The sequence below is a fragment of the Castanea sativa genome, chromosome 8 (genome assembly GCF_040712315.1).
Source record: "Castanea sativa cultivar Marrone di Chiusa Pesio chromosome 8, ASM4071231v1".
NCBI lineage: Eukaryota > Viridiplantae > Streptophyta > Magnoliopsida > Fagales > Fagaceae > Castanea > Castanea sativa.
The window spans coordinates 26,118,597-26,133,473 of record NC_134020.1 but is presented as its reverse complement, the minus strand read 5'-3'; the positions used below and the strand labels follow the sequence as shown (position 1 = coordinate 26,133,473).

At 39.6% G+C, this 14,877-nt stretch overlaps 2 long non-coding RNA genes across 2 annotated transcripts; both read left to right on the top strand.

The window, feature by feature from the left end:
• The first annotated feature begins 11,624 nt into the window (after positions 1-11,624).
• LOC142608295 (uncharacterized) lies at positions 11,625-12,172 on the top strand. Its single transcript, XR_012839459.1, has 2 exons — positions 11,625-11,753; positions 12,006-12,172. It is a non-coding gene; the product is annotated as an uncharacterized LOC142608295 (long non-coding RNA).
• Positions 12,173-13,009: 837 nt separating this feature from the next.
• On the top strand, positions 13,010-13,649 carry LOC142608294 (uncharacterized). The gene is made up of 2 exons (XR_012839458.1): positions 13,010-13,119; positions 13,344-13,649. It is a non-coding gene; the product is annotated as an uncharacterized LOC142608294 (long non-coding RNA).
• The last annotated feature ends 1,228 nt before the right edge of the window (positions 13,650-14,877 follow it).

Here is a 14,877-nt window from a genome sequence, read left to right as displayed (position 1 = left end):
TCAGGTCAAGCAGACCAAGACACCTCCAACGAGGAGAGGGAACCGTCAGCCAGCTCTCCTTCCCATGTGGAAGATGAAGGGCAGGATAAGGACGGGTCAGAATATGACTCGAACAACGACCTAGATGGTATAAATCCACCGGTCCAATCTGTTATAGGCCCTGACGGTTTCAGAGAATTCGTCCTGCTCCCCTTGTGGACGGTGAACGACTTTGTTTCCTCCATCAAGCTAGCGCATTTCAATACGCTAAGGCAAAAGTACCAAATACCCGACACCATACCCATCCGTCTTCCATTTAAATTAGAGAAATGTTATTATGACGATCTTGAAGATGTCGGGGTTTACGAGCAGATGCTAAAAGCTGGCCTGCGTTTTCCTTTAAGTGCATTACACCGTCGTCTTCTTCAATACCTGGGTTTGGCTGTCACTCAGATCTCACCAAATGCTTGGAGGGTTTTTCTGAGTGTCGAGGTATTGTACGGTGTAATGTCTGATGGGGCGAGACGGTTAACAGTGGAAGAATTCTTTCACTATTACCGTTTGTTTGAGATTACCAAATCGAAAAGCATGTATAGCTTTGTGCCGAGGAGTCCGGTACTTAGGCTAGTGTCCGAGACCCTAGACTCTAATCGTAACTGGAAGGGTCGATACTTCTTCCTTCGAGGAGATAACTGGATGAGTCGTCCAGGTGACAACGACTACATGCCAGTAGATAAGACCTGGGGAATAATGCCCTCGTTTGGTATGAGCTCGTCTCATTCTTAACCTTTCACACCTCTTTTTATATGGAATTTCTCTTAGCCATTTTTTTTTAGAGAGGGACCGTCCACCCATTACAACAGAGCAATTTGGCTTTCTGGAGAGAATTTTTCAAAAAACTAAGTTGTCGGAGAGAACTTGGACTAAACTCGTCACCTTAGACACGCTGCATTAGTATTGTGATCGTCTAGAACCTACAACTGCAGCCCGTCGATACGACGCAGGAGTACGCAAATGTAAGTTTTTAATCCTTCCGTCGTTATTTTAACGTATACCACTTCTTCTAACCGTCTTCTTTTCACAGAAATGGACGATGCAAGAAGAAGGGCCATTATCAAGCAGCAAGCGGCCAAGAAAAAACAAGGAGGTGATCTTCCTCCCAGGACGAGTCCGTCTCTTCTGGCTGCAAAAGCTGGTGACGTGATTACCTGCCGGTCAGGGATCCGGCGTGGTAAGGTTGCCACTAAACTGGGGTTAGGTAAGGGCAAGGGTCTAATGACCAATCTTGATCCCGTTAAGGAAAAACCGCCCGTCCTGCTCTGGGAAGACCCCCAATATGCTCTCCGTCGAATTGGATCCATTATCATGGAGGAGGACTATGAGGATCTTGGAAACCATGCTACTGAAGCGATGGGGGAAACATGTTTGTTTAGCTTCACTCAGGTATTTACCTGTCATATTTGTTTTACCCGTCACGTTTTTTTAGCACCAAACTTACTTATTGGTATTGGTGCAGGGGGTCCTCATGGCCAAAGGCTTGATGGACCGTTGTCTTGCCCAAGAGAGAGCTCTTGAACGGGTTCGTGCAAAGGCAAAGGTTATGGCGGAGGAATTGGACGAATTAAAGCTTTGGAGGGTTCCTTATGAGCAAAAATTGAAACTATCGAAGCAGGCCCGTGAGAACTTGGAGAAAGAGGTGGAGTTGCTAAGGGAGACGGTAAAATCTAACAACGACAACATTCGTCTTGCGAAAGTTGAAGATGTAAGAGAATACCGCGACTCCGACTCCCTTCTAGCCGAGCTTGGCTCCTCCTTTAGTGACGGTTTGACGATTGTCTCCGTCAGGTGAAGGCCTCATTTCCTGACTTGGACCTAGCTCACATCAATATCGATGTCGAGGCCCAGACCCCTGCTCGCCTCATCGACTCTGAGGGGACGGAGGAGCTGTTTGGTGAAGGTCCTGGTGATGATGGAGTCACCAAAACTGAAAAAGAAACCGCCGAAGCCGATACCCGCCAGCCGTTGCCAAAAGGTCCTGAGGCTACCGAAGAGACCGTCGTAGTTCAAGACTAATGTAAATTTTGTAGTGAACGAAAACAATTTATCCGGTTTCAACCGTTGTCTTTTGTTAACTTTATTTTGCTAATGTGTATGACTCTCTCTTTTTATAATCTAACTGGTGTTTCATTTTACATCATGCAATCCGTTTATTTTGTGGACTTTACTGTATTTTCATATTTCTTAAATGATCCGTCTACTTTGACATTTAGTCATCTTTTTTGGATAACCCGTCCACTACGTGGACTTTGCATATTTTTATCTTTCTTTTGATAACCCGTCCATATGTGGACTTAATGCATTTTCATCTTTCTTTAGATGATCCGTCCACTTTGTAGACTTGATAACTTTTCATCCATTTTGGATCATCCGTCCAGTATGTGGACTGGATAAATTTACATCCATTTTGGATGATCCATCCACGATGTGGACTTGGTAGATTTTCATCCATTTTGGATGATCCGTCCACGATGTGGACTTGGTAGATTTTCATCCATTTTGGATGATCCGTCCACTATGTGGACTTGGTTGATTTTCATCCATTTTGGATGATCCGTCCACTATGTGGACTTGGTTGATTTTGAGCAAAACACATTCCATACGTTCCGAATAAAACTCCTCTTATTATAACGGACTGGTAGACTATACTATTCATGAAAATTAAAAAACTTTGGCTTTAATAAGTAAAAATTATGACTATCTAAAAATAAACTGGAAATGAAGAGGTAAATGTTGCTGTTGTCTTTGCCCTTTGTCTACTGGTAGTATTTCTTTAGGTGCTCTGTGTTCTATGGATGGCTCAGCTTTCTTCCATCTAGTGTCTCTAAGTAGTACGTTCCTTTCCTACGCCATGAAATGATCTTGTTTGGTCATTCCCCGTTAGGACCCAGTTTCCCTTGGGAGGCATCCTTTGTAGCGCTGAGTACTTTGCGTAAGACCAGATCTCCCACCTGGAAATCCCTGTGCCTAACCTTGGAGTTGTAATGCTTTGCCATCATGTCTTGGTATCGCGCTAGTCTCTATGCAGCTGCTTTCTTGACTTCATCTACAAGGTCAAGTTGTAAACGCAAAGCTTCGTCATTCTTGCTCTCATCGTAACTTTCCACACGGTAGCTTGTTAATCCTACCTCTGCCGGTATGAGAGCCTCACTACCATACGCCAATCGAAACAGTGTTTCCCTTGTTGGTGTTCTCGCCGTTGTCCTGTATGCCCATAAAACACTTGGTAATTCGTCCGGCCATATGCCCTTTGCCCCCTCGAGCCGGGTCTTGATAATCTTCAGCAAAGACCGGTTTGTGACTTCAACTTGTCTGTTGGCTTGCGGGTGGGCGGGTGATGAGTAGTAATTTTTGATCCCAAGCTGAGAATAAAAGTCTCTAAATGTGTCGTTGTCGAATTGTTTTTCGTTGTCTGAAATGAGCACCCTCAAAACTTCATACCTGCAAATAATACTTCTCCACACAAAACTACGAATGTTCTTCTCCGTGATAGTAGCCAGAGCCTCTACTTCCACCCATTTGGTGAAGTAGTCAATATCAACCACCAAGAACTTCAGCTGCCTCACCGCTGTTGGGAGCGGACCCATGATGTCTAACCCTCATTGTGCAAACGGCCATGGGGCTTTCATAGGGGTAAGTTCTTCTATTGGTTGCCATATGAAATTGCCAAATCGTTGACACTTGTCGCAAGCTCTAACATATGTGTGGGCATCCTTTTGCATTATTGGCCAATAGTATCTCGCTCGGAGTAGCTTGTGCACTAGAGACCTTGATCTAGAATGGTTTCCACAAACTCCTTCATGGACCTCCCTCATCACGTAGTCCGCTTCCTCACGACCTAGGCATCTTAGGTACGGTCCAGAGAATCCTCTTTTGTATAGGATGTCTTTAATCAAAACGAACCGGGCAGCTTTAACCTTTAACCTCCTTACGCCTTCTTTGTCATTGGGTAGCTTGCTTTGCTTGAGATATGCCACTATTGGAGCTGTCCAACAACTCTCATTGCTTACCTCCTACATGCTAATGTCATCTAATAATGATGAGAGCTGGACGAAGGACAATACCTGTTTAGGGATGATCATGGGTTCGGCCGAAGCTGCTCTTGCGAGTCAGTTGGCTTCTTGGTTCTCCTCCCTTGGGATTTGAATCACCTTGATTTAAAGGTTATTCGTTCAACCCTTCACTTCCTCAAGATACCTTTTCATCCTTTCATTCTTGCAATAATAGCTCCCGTTAACCTGACTGGTCAAGACTTGAGAATCGGAGTAGACGACCATACTCTTAGCTCCTGCTGCTACCGCAAGGTCCAGTCCTGCTACCAATGCCTCATATTCCGCCTCGTTGTTGGTAGTAGGGAAGTCCAGATGGATCATGTATTCGATTTTGTCTCCTTCCAAGGTGTGGAGTATAATTCCAACACCTCCAGCATGCTTAGTGGAAGATTCGTCTGTATGAACTCTCCATATGGGCGTCTCCTCTGCTCCTTGATCCTTTGTGGTAGTGAATTCAGCGACGAAGTCTGCCAATATTTGTCCTTTCATTGCTGCCCGTGGTTGATACTGGATATCGAACTCACTCAGCTCGATTGCCCATAGCGCCATCCGTCCAGCAGCTTCTGGACTACTCATTGCTCTTTGTAAGGGTTTATCTGTCAGGACACTTATAGTATGCACTTGAAAGTATGGTTTGAGTTTTCGAGCTGTGGTTACTAGAGCAAATGCGAGTTTTTCCATATGGGGGTACCTTTCTTCTGCTCCTCTCAGTGCACGGCTTATAAAGTACACGGGCTTTTGTACCTTTCCTTCCTCCCTGATGAGAGCAGCATTGACCGCGGCTGAGGAGACGGCAAGGTATAGGAACAATTCTTCCCCGGAATAGATGGGTTGAGCGATGGCGGAGCAGAGAGGTACACCTTTAAATCTTCAAATGCCTTCTGGCACTCATCGGTCCATTCAAATGATCTCTTCAGTGTGCGGAAGAATGGGAGGCATTTGTCTGTCACTCTTGATTTGAATCTGTTCAAGGTTGCTATCTTCCCGGTCAAGCTTTGCACTTCCTTTACTGTCCTTGGAGGAGATAATTCCATGATGGCCTTTACCTTTTCGGGGTTGACTTCAATGCCTCTTTGGGATACCATGAATCTTAAGAATTTTTCGGTGGTTACTCCAAATGCGTATTTGTTTGGATTTAGCTTCATTTTGTATTATCGAATAGTATCGAAAGTCTCCTAGAGGTCCCTCAGGTGATCGGATTCTTGCATGCTTTTTACCAACATATCATCTACGTAAACCTGCACATTTTGGCCAATTTGGTGAGTGAATATCTTGTTCATCAATCTTTGATATGTGGCTCTTGCGTTTTTAAGCTCAAAAGGCATCACTTTGTAGCAGAAAAGCCTCTGACTTGTGATGAACGAGGTTTTTTCCTGATCAACCTTATCCAATTTAATTTGGTTGTAGCCGGAGAAAACATCCATGAAACTCAAGAGTTCATGCCTTGCGGTAGAGTCTACTAGGGCGTCAATACGTGGGAGTGGGTAACTATCCTTAGGACAGGCCTTATTCAGATATGTGAAGTCAACACACATTCTCCACTTCCCACTCACCTTTTTAATCATTACTATATTTGCCAGCCAATTAGGGTAGTACACCTCGCATATGAAGTCCGCTTCTTGAAGCTTCCATACTTCTTCTGTTATGGCTCGATCACGTTCAAGGGCGAAAACTTATTTCTTTTATCTCATAGGGGAGAAAGAGGGTGACACGTTCAACCTGTGAACTATGATCGATGGGTCTATCCCCGGCATGTCCTTATGACTCCAATAAAAAATATCTTGGTTTTCTTTGAGGAATAATGTGAGTACTTGTCGGACTTTTTGGCTAGCTAAGGTGCCGATTCTCGTGGTCCACTCGGGCCTTGAATCATCAAGGTGTACTTATTCTAACCCTTCCACTGGTTCTGCCACCGTTCGCTGTTCCTCGATGTTCATTGCTTGTCGATGGTCATCTATTTCCATCATGGTGATGTAACATTCCCGTACAGCCACCTAATTTCTGCATAGTTCCCCAACTCCGGATTGAGTGGAGAATTATACCATTAGAGATAAATCGAGGTAACAGCCTTCCATGCATTGAGAGTGGGTCGTCCAAGGATGGCGTTATAAGCAGAAGAGCAGTTAACCACAAGGAAAGCTACATCCTTGGTCACTTGCTGTGGGTAATCCCCGATCGTTACAGACAACGTGACAACTCCCAAAGGGTAGACCCTTGTCCCTTCGAAGCCAACAAGGGGTGCATTCGTTGGGACCAGTCGTTCTCTACCAATCCCCATTTGCTAGAACGCGGGGTAGTAGAGGATATCCGCTGAGCTTCCGTTGTCCACCAAAACTCGATGCATGTTGTAGTCCCTTGCTTGTATGCTGACGACAAGCGCGTCGTCATATGGGTGGTGAAGGTGTTGCGCATCTTCTTCCGAAAACCCGATGCTGGGGCTATCTCGTCGTGTCACTTCTAGTGAGGAACCTGTCGACTGGACGCTTTGAACCATCCGCAAGTAGGTCTTTCTGGCCTTTTTGGATGACCCTACAGAAGTAGTGACCCTACAGAAGTAGTGCCCCTACAATCATCCGTATATCTCCTACAGGTGGTCTAAGACGCTCGTTCTCCCGTCGGGGATTTTGTTCCTGGAGTTGATCCGTTCTCTCCTTCCTCACAAACCTTTGCAACATTCCTTGCCTAATGAGGGCTTCAATTTGTTGTTTTAAGTCATAACAGTCCGTCGTATCGTGGCTGTGATCGCCATGAAAACAGCAGTATCTGTCTTTTGGCCTATTGTTCGGATCTCCCTTCAGCTTGCCAGGAAACGTCAGGGTTCCTACATCTTTGATCTGCATTAACACTTGGTCGATTGGGGCTGTAAAGGGGGTGAAGTTAGTGAATCTTCCCGTAGGCGGTTTGGGTCATCGATCTTCTCGTCGTTCTCTGGTTCTAGCCATTTTTCGTTCCTTGTTCGGTCGTGTATCTTCCTGCCTTTCCCTTTTTCTAGGTTTTTCCTCTCGAGCTAGCAAGGCATCCTCTGCGTTCATATACTTCGTTGCCCTGTAAAACACTTTGAACATAGTCTTTGGGTCATTCTTGTACAGAAAAAATAGGAACTTACCCTTTTGCAGCCCGTTTGTGAAGGCTGCTATAAGTATCTTATCATCTGCGTCGTCTATCGAGAGGGCTTCCTTGTTAAAGCAGGTTATGTATGATCTTAAAGTCTCGTCTTCTCATTGCCTAATGTTCATCAGACACGCAGTAGACTTCTTATGCCAGTGAGTCCTGATAAAGTGTGATATGAACTGTGCGCCTAATTCCTTAAAAGTGCTGATGGAATTAGGTGTCAGCCTACTGTACCAGTCCCTTGCAGGCCCTTTCAACGTGGTGGGAAAAGCCCTACACATGATCTCATCTAGTACGCCCTGTAGATGCATTAGTGTTTTGAAGGATTCCAAGTGATCCAACGGGTCCTTGGATCCGTCGTAATTCTCCATCTGAGGTATGCAGAACTTTGGAGGAAGGGGGCATGAATTCACGAGCGTTGTGAAAGGCGAATCTGTTTTATGGACTAGGTCGTCCAGGTCGCTAGAGATTCATCCTCTGAGGGCGTTCATCATCACATCGATACGTTCCCTCATCTCCTGCATCTCAGCTACTATGTGAGTTAGTAAAGTGTCCGAGATGGATGGCCGGTTGGTCTCCTGCCGCTCCGGTCTAGTCAGAGCGTTGCTACCCTCAGGCCCTTCCGTGTTCCTCCCCTCCGGACTAGCACCTTCCTGGTCTTCCTCTGGTGCGCTTGGGTGTGCATTCCTTTGCCACAGTTGCTCTTCCAAATCATGATTCTGCTTGGTTAGGTGCTCAATCACCGCCGCGAGTGTTTGGACTTGCCTCTCTAGAGCTGTGGCGTGCAGTTCGTCCCCTTGATTGTTGGTTGTTGCCATCGATTGAGTGAATACCATGCAACTTTTTGTCTCAGGAATAAAAGCAAAGGCTAAATAATCTTTCCCACAGATGGCGCCAACTGATGATGCCGAAAAAATCACCAGTAAGCTGCAAGCACTCCCAAATCGAAACAACACCTGCAAAAAGAAAAGAGAAGACCTAACAGAGAGCACCGGTGTGGTACCATCCAAAAACCCTCCGAAGGTCAAGTTAGAGTATTTTTTTACAACGTTAGAGTATTTTTTTACAACCCTAGAGTGCTAGAGTTGAGTTAATTATGCGTACCTTGATTTATGAGGGTTTTGGCGTATTTATAGTGGTGTAGGGTTAGCATCCATGCCCTGATCATGAATTCATTTCCTTCTAGGATTAGAACTCTTTCCTTTTGAATGCCTTCTAGAGTTCTTTTCCTCATTGGAATCCTTCGATCAAGGCTAAAGTGCGATGCAAGAATTCTTCTTATATATGTTCACGTGGAGAACAAGTAAGGCCACATCAGCTCTAATTATATAGCGTGATTCCTTATTTAAGGTTTCTTGAAAATAATCCGGGAAGGATGATCCCTGCATCATACTCGTTCGTCCACTGTGGATCCGTCCTCCTTGGTCATGTTAAGTATGGACCGTCATACTCATGTCGTCATATCAACCAAACCAGGTAGATCCGTCATGCTTATTTTTATTCCCCTTCAACTTCGAAAGCTCCTCCCCTCGCCTCGCCGTCGACCTCGTAAAGCTCGTCGCCAATCAGTCTCCGATTCAAAACAAACCCACCGCTACTTCCTGGGTCTCTCTCATACTGGCACTGAAAATGAAAGCATATTATTTTGAGTTTTTTGTTTCATCTCTCTAATACTATTTGTTTTTGGTTTTGGTTTTTGTCGTACAAATGAAAAGTGTGAAATACATACCCAACAAGTTTTAATCTTCAATTTTTGTTTTTTTTTAAACGTTATTCTGAGCAACAAAACAGAAACACAGGGGGTCAAACCCACATCACCTCCTCTGTTTTGTCTTGGCATTATCACTTTCTTTCGCTCAGAAACTTCTAGATCATACTACTAAACGCACAGTTTTAAAAAAAGAAAGATGGAGCTCTTTGAGTTTGAGAGAGCATCGATGGCTTCCAGTACAGATTGTAAGCTTTGTTGTTGTTTTTTTTTTTTTTTTTCTTTTCCATGGGGTGTAATTGTAAAGTGCGTGAAGGGAAAGATGAGGTATAGGAATCAGAAGTGGTATGACTTATGTGAGTGTGGACACGTGTCAATAAAGGAGTGGTTGAAAGGGGATGAATTTTGTGAGGTGGTTGTGGTTATAATGGAATTGAGACCGTTTGATACTTAATTCAGAAGGAAGAGATTCGGCGACAGCATGGTTTTTGAAAGTTTTTATGTGAAGAGTAATAGCGAAAATTCGGTGGATTTGGGATGGCCCCCTGAATTCAGACTAGGCTTTGTTGAGGAGCTAGGCTTGAATGAGAAGTCCAAGCAAAAATTTAGAGAAGTTCAGTCAAATCAACAATAGTTTCTTAGAGTAAGTTAAATGAGGAAAATATGGGATTTGTAATTATGATTTTTGTTTTGTTACTGTGGGTGGGTTTTTGTGATGGTGGCAGTTACGGAGGGAGAGAATTGCAGAGAGAATGAAAGCCTTGCAGGAACTGGTTCCCAATGCCAACAAGGTAATATTAACAAAACCAATTAAATTATTTTATTTGTTTATTAATTAATAATTAAAGATAAGCATGTTAAGTATCAATTAAAAAAAAATATATATATATATATATAGCTTCTCAATTCCCAATTCTGACTATGGGCTCCGTAACCGGCGGTAACAGTGAACTTCATGGGAATATTTATTGAGATTTTATTGGGTCATTTTCGTCATTTAGTTTTAGTTTTCAGTTTCGCATATAATAAAACTTGGCATTTTTTATGGTGATGATAAATAAAGCAAGTATTATTCTTTTCATTAATTTTTTTTTTTTAATTTATAAAAAAACTTGCTAATGAAGTAGGCTTAGCAAAACACAAAATAGTCTGAAAGCTATACCACCTAATTGCGCAGTGTGAATGTCTTTTTCAACAATTACAACTAAAACCAAGTCTCTAGACTCTCCACTGCCAGGTTATTTGACTTTCAACTTCCAAGGTTTGCATGATTGATCAAATTCCTATATATTTATTGTAGCCGCCAGCAAAAGCCAACCATATACGGATAATGATATTGAATGTGATGGTATAATAGACTACAAAAGATAAGTCCTCAAATCCAAACCCCCAAAACTAGCTTTTCATATTTTTCTCTTGCTTACAAAAAAATAGAAAACTTATTTCTCTTCCACATCACCTCCTCTATTTTGTTTTCTCTCGCTAAAAATTTGTTAATTTAGTGTAAATATTATATATATATATATATATATATATTAATGACCAAGTATCGAAAGTATAGAAATAGCAGCAATGCATATCTAGACTTTTTACCAAGATATAGAATATTTCTCTCTGCTGTAAAACTGAGGATTATATGCTATTACTAGTAGTGATGATATAGCTTGTAAGTGTATTGATAAACTCTTTATAAATTAGGCTTTTCTTTTGCAGGTTAAATTTTTTTAATTTGTGATTACTTTGGATTTTTTCTTAAAGATGGACGCTTGGCTTGAGCATAATAAGTAAAATTGGTTTAAATACTTAAAAAACTTTATACCTATGATTGGTATTGTGGAGGGTTGTTGTGTTGGAGTAAGCGGGTGGCTTACATGGTGATATAAGGTGGTTCAATATTATATTAGGAGTGTTTCTTATTTCTTGGAATTGTGGATGTAATTGTTGAGTTACTTTTGTCTTATTATATTAATGTTTTTTTCAATACTTGTAAACATTTTATATTGTGATATTGATGATTGGTATTGTGGTGGGTTGTTGTATTGAAGCAAGCGGGTAGCTTGCATGGTGTTATAAGGTGGTATAAATACATATAAGGAGTGTTTTTCATTTCTTGCAAATGTGAATGATTATTGTTGATTAGATGTGATGAATCGTATTTTATTTGATTTCAATACTTGTAAGCATTATAGTTGTGATGTTTGTGATTGGTTTTGTGATGGGTTATTGTGTTAAAGTAAGCGGGTGGCATGCATGGTGTTATAAGGTGGTTTAAACTAATATTGAGAGTGTTTTTTGTTCTTTTGAATTGTGATTGGGTATTGTTGATTTACATGTGATGGAAATATTTTAAGTGTTTTTAATACTTGTAAGCATTATATATTGTATGTTGGTGATTGGTTTTGTGGTGGGTTATTGCATGGTGTTATAAGGTGGTTTAAGTTTATATTGAGAGTGTTTGATTGTGCAATGTATATTTGTTTAAATATTAATATAGATGTTAGAACTATTCTCAAAGTGCAAGAGGGTCATTGTCAAGATCCTAATGCAATTTTCCTTACACAAGAGATCTCAAACTTGGTTTTTAAGAAGTCCAGTATTGTAAAAAGACTTGGCATGAGACCTTTCTCTTCTCTAGTAACCACCGCCTCATCTAGTTCCTCAATGGAGTATATCCATCGGCTAGAAAATGAGATAATTGAGCTCAAAGAGGCAAGAGTTAGGGACTAAGAGGAGCGAGCTAAGCAAGAAGAGGTCCGAAAGAATATTATTAACTTTTTGAGGAGCAAGGGTTATGATGACGCTCTTACCTATGGGGGTGGTTCATCTTCAAGTTAAAACACTTATTGGTTAGTACTTTATTTTAGTAATTGACTCACACTACATGGTGTGACTACTTTTTTCGATGCATTATTTGAAACTAATTGTATTATATTACACTTGAAAATCTATATTTGCTTTCTACAACATATACATTAAGAGTTGTGATTTTAATTCATTGGTGTGACTACTCTTAATGCATTATTAGAAATGTTTCTTGTAACATATTTATTATTTTTACTTTATGATTTTAATGTAGTATTATTTTTATATTTGTGAAGATTTCTTATTGGTGGCTTTTAGGGGATTTACTTTTGGCATTACTTGAAGACATATGAGGATATCTTCTGTTAGTTCAAATTATATTATGCTACACTTTTGTATTGTTATAAAACATCTTGAGTTATTGTATGTGTTGCAAACAATTATTGTATAGAAGGAGTTTGAATTGGATACTTGTTTTATTTTTTACTTGTGGAATATATAGATCTTTTTTTATAAATGTGTTGTTGAAATAAATGTGTTATTCAAATGTGAGGTTTTAGTAATATAATGACAGGTTACAGGTTAATATCAAAGCCATGAAAAAAATAAAAACAGAAAATAAGTTTTAGCGATGAATTTTTTTATCACAAATATAGCAACAAAAAATTGTTTTTGTGACGAAATATTTCGTCGCTAAATGTAGCAAAATTTTGTAAGAAATGGTTTTAGTAACGAAAGTTTTCGTCGCTATATGTGCTTGGATTTTCATAAAAATAGTTTTTGTGACGAAATTTTTCATCACTATATGTACCCAAACATAGTTTTAGTATCGAAATTATTCGTCATTAAATATGATTTAATAAACTAAGATGTTTTTAGTGACGAAATATTTTCGTCACTGAATAGTATTTTTAGTGAGGAAAACATTTAGCGACGAAATGTTTCCGTCGCTAAAAGTTTTTTTTTTAAAACAAATCGGGACTTTTAGTAACGAAATTTTTCGTCGCCAGGACTTTTAGTGACGGGGTTTCAGCGACGAAATGAGTTTCGTCACTAAAAGTCCGATTTCGTCGCTAAAAGTTTTTAGTGACGAAAAATTGGACTTTTAGTGACGAATTTTTTCGTCATTAAAAATACATTTTGTTGTAGTTCATTTATCACTAACCTCCACGTTTGTTAGTTTTATATTTATCTTTCGTTCTCATCAATCTTATGTTTCTTTTTCTCTGTAAATTTTTTTTGACAATTTGTTCAATTTGTACTTTTCAATGGTTATTTTTTAAAATTAAGCCAAACTTTAGCAACTAATTGATGATTTCAATGGATTTGATGTTAAGGACACATTTTATGGGGCCTAGAATTGAGATTGCCAAATGCAATCAAGACTCAAACCATTCGTTAAGCAAACAGGTATCGTCCTAAATTCTTGGTAGAAACAATTCAATAAGGACTTTAGATTTGCACTATGTACAATGCCTCTTTGATTATTCTGTTTTTATTATATTGATCACTCAAAATAATTCAAATTCTTAATTCATTAATTGTGTAGTTGCTATCCTTCAGAGATCAATTAAAAATATTAGAATCCATTTTGTTATTTCCTAATGCATCTTCTGATGTTTGTTTTTTGGCAGGAAGATTTGGGTTCACTATCTTTTGGACATCGTCACAATTTTCTTTTCTGAAATGCAAGAGAATAATTTCCAACAAAATTTGTTTGGTAATGCTCACAGTTTAAGGCATGAACTTTCAAAAATTTGAAGTTTTTAAATATATGTGCTTACTTCTAATTTTGTATTAACTTGGTTATGGAAGTCATTTAATCTGCAACATTTGAATGTTTCATAGTTTCCAAAAAAAAATTTATATTCTTATCTAAATCAAAATAACTTCTATTTCTCTTTCTCAAAAAAAAAAAAAAAAAGAAAAGAAAAAGAAAACTTCTATTTCTACTAATTTCCCATTGTAGGTGCTATTTGCAACACACTATACCTTAGTTATATAGGACCTATAAATCTACAACTTCATTGTAAACAAATTTATTTTGTTAAAGCTTTATAGAGTTCTCATGGAGTTAATATTTTTGTCCGTGTAATGGGATTAGATAAAAAAATTATGACAAAATCCAAGACTGAATTGTGATTTATTGTTACATTCTTCTAATGTTTTTTTTTTATAATTATTTTAAAACTTTCATATATTGAGGAGAAGTGTTGGAGCATTTTAATATTAAATAATTAAAATGAATAAATGTGATAAAAATAAATGTAAAGATGTGGGAGTGAATGTGGAAAATGAGGAGTTAGTGAAAATGTTTAATCCCACATTGAAAAGGAGAGAGACTATTTTGTTCTTTTTAATTGTGGTGATTAATGGGCTAACATGAATTGTCTCAAATATTGGGCCAGATACGTGCGCAAGGGGGAGGTGAAGGGTGGAGGTGTCAAATTTGGAAATGAATCAGCACCTTGGATCCTCCTACTTGACAGCCCATTCAGAGTAATTACCATATCCGTTGGTGAGTAAATGGCCCGAATTAATGTTCCATTTTTATTATGGAAAATAATGAGCCATTAACTCACTTAATGGACTATCCGTTTGGGCCTTTTCATTATTCAGAAAACTCCTTATCTCACCATTAAATTGTGTAACTCTAGCCCATCAGAATAATATCCAACAATTAATCTTGTAACACCCACTATATCATAATAATGGACCTAATTAATCAGATTAATTTGGGTAGTAATTTCGTGAGGCCCATTGAGCCTATAAATAGACCCATTCAGACACAATCCAGATTACTGCAATACACACACAAAAAAAAATAGAGAGATTCTTGGCAAGGAAGGGTGTTCTTTTTGGTGGAGCTTTGGGCTTGAACACTTTGTGCAGAGGTTGTTCTAGCCATACGACACTTGTTGGGCTGTTGTATCCTGGGGGAGACAAGTCAGAGACGGTCTGCACCGGTTACAAAGTTTAGCCAACCAAGGGCTTGAATCTCCTTAAAGAGAGCGAGTGCCGCGCCTCAGTCCAAATAGTGTTGTGTAATTTCTCTCTTTAAATTAATAAAAAAATTCAGAAGTATTATTCAGTTTCTCTTTGTGTATTTCCATTATCATTGTATTTGCACCAACAATTTTAAGGAGACTCAAAACATGGAGTCTACAC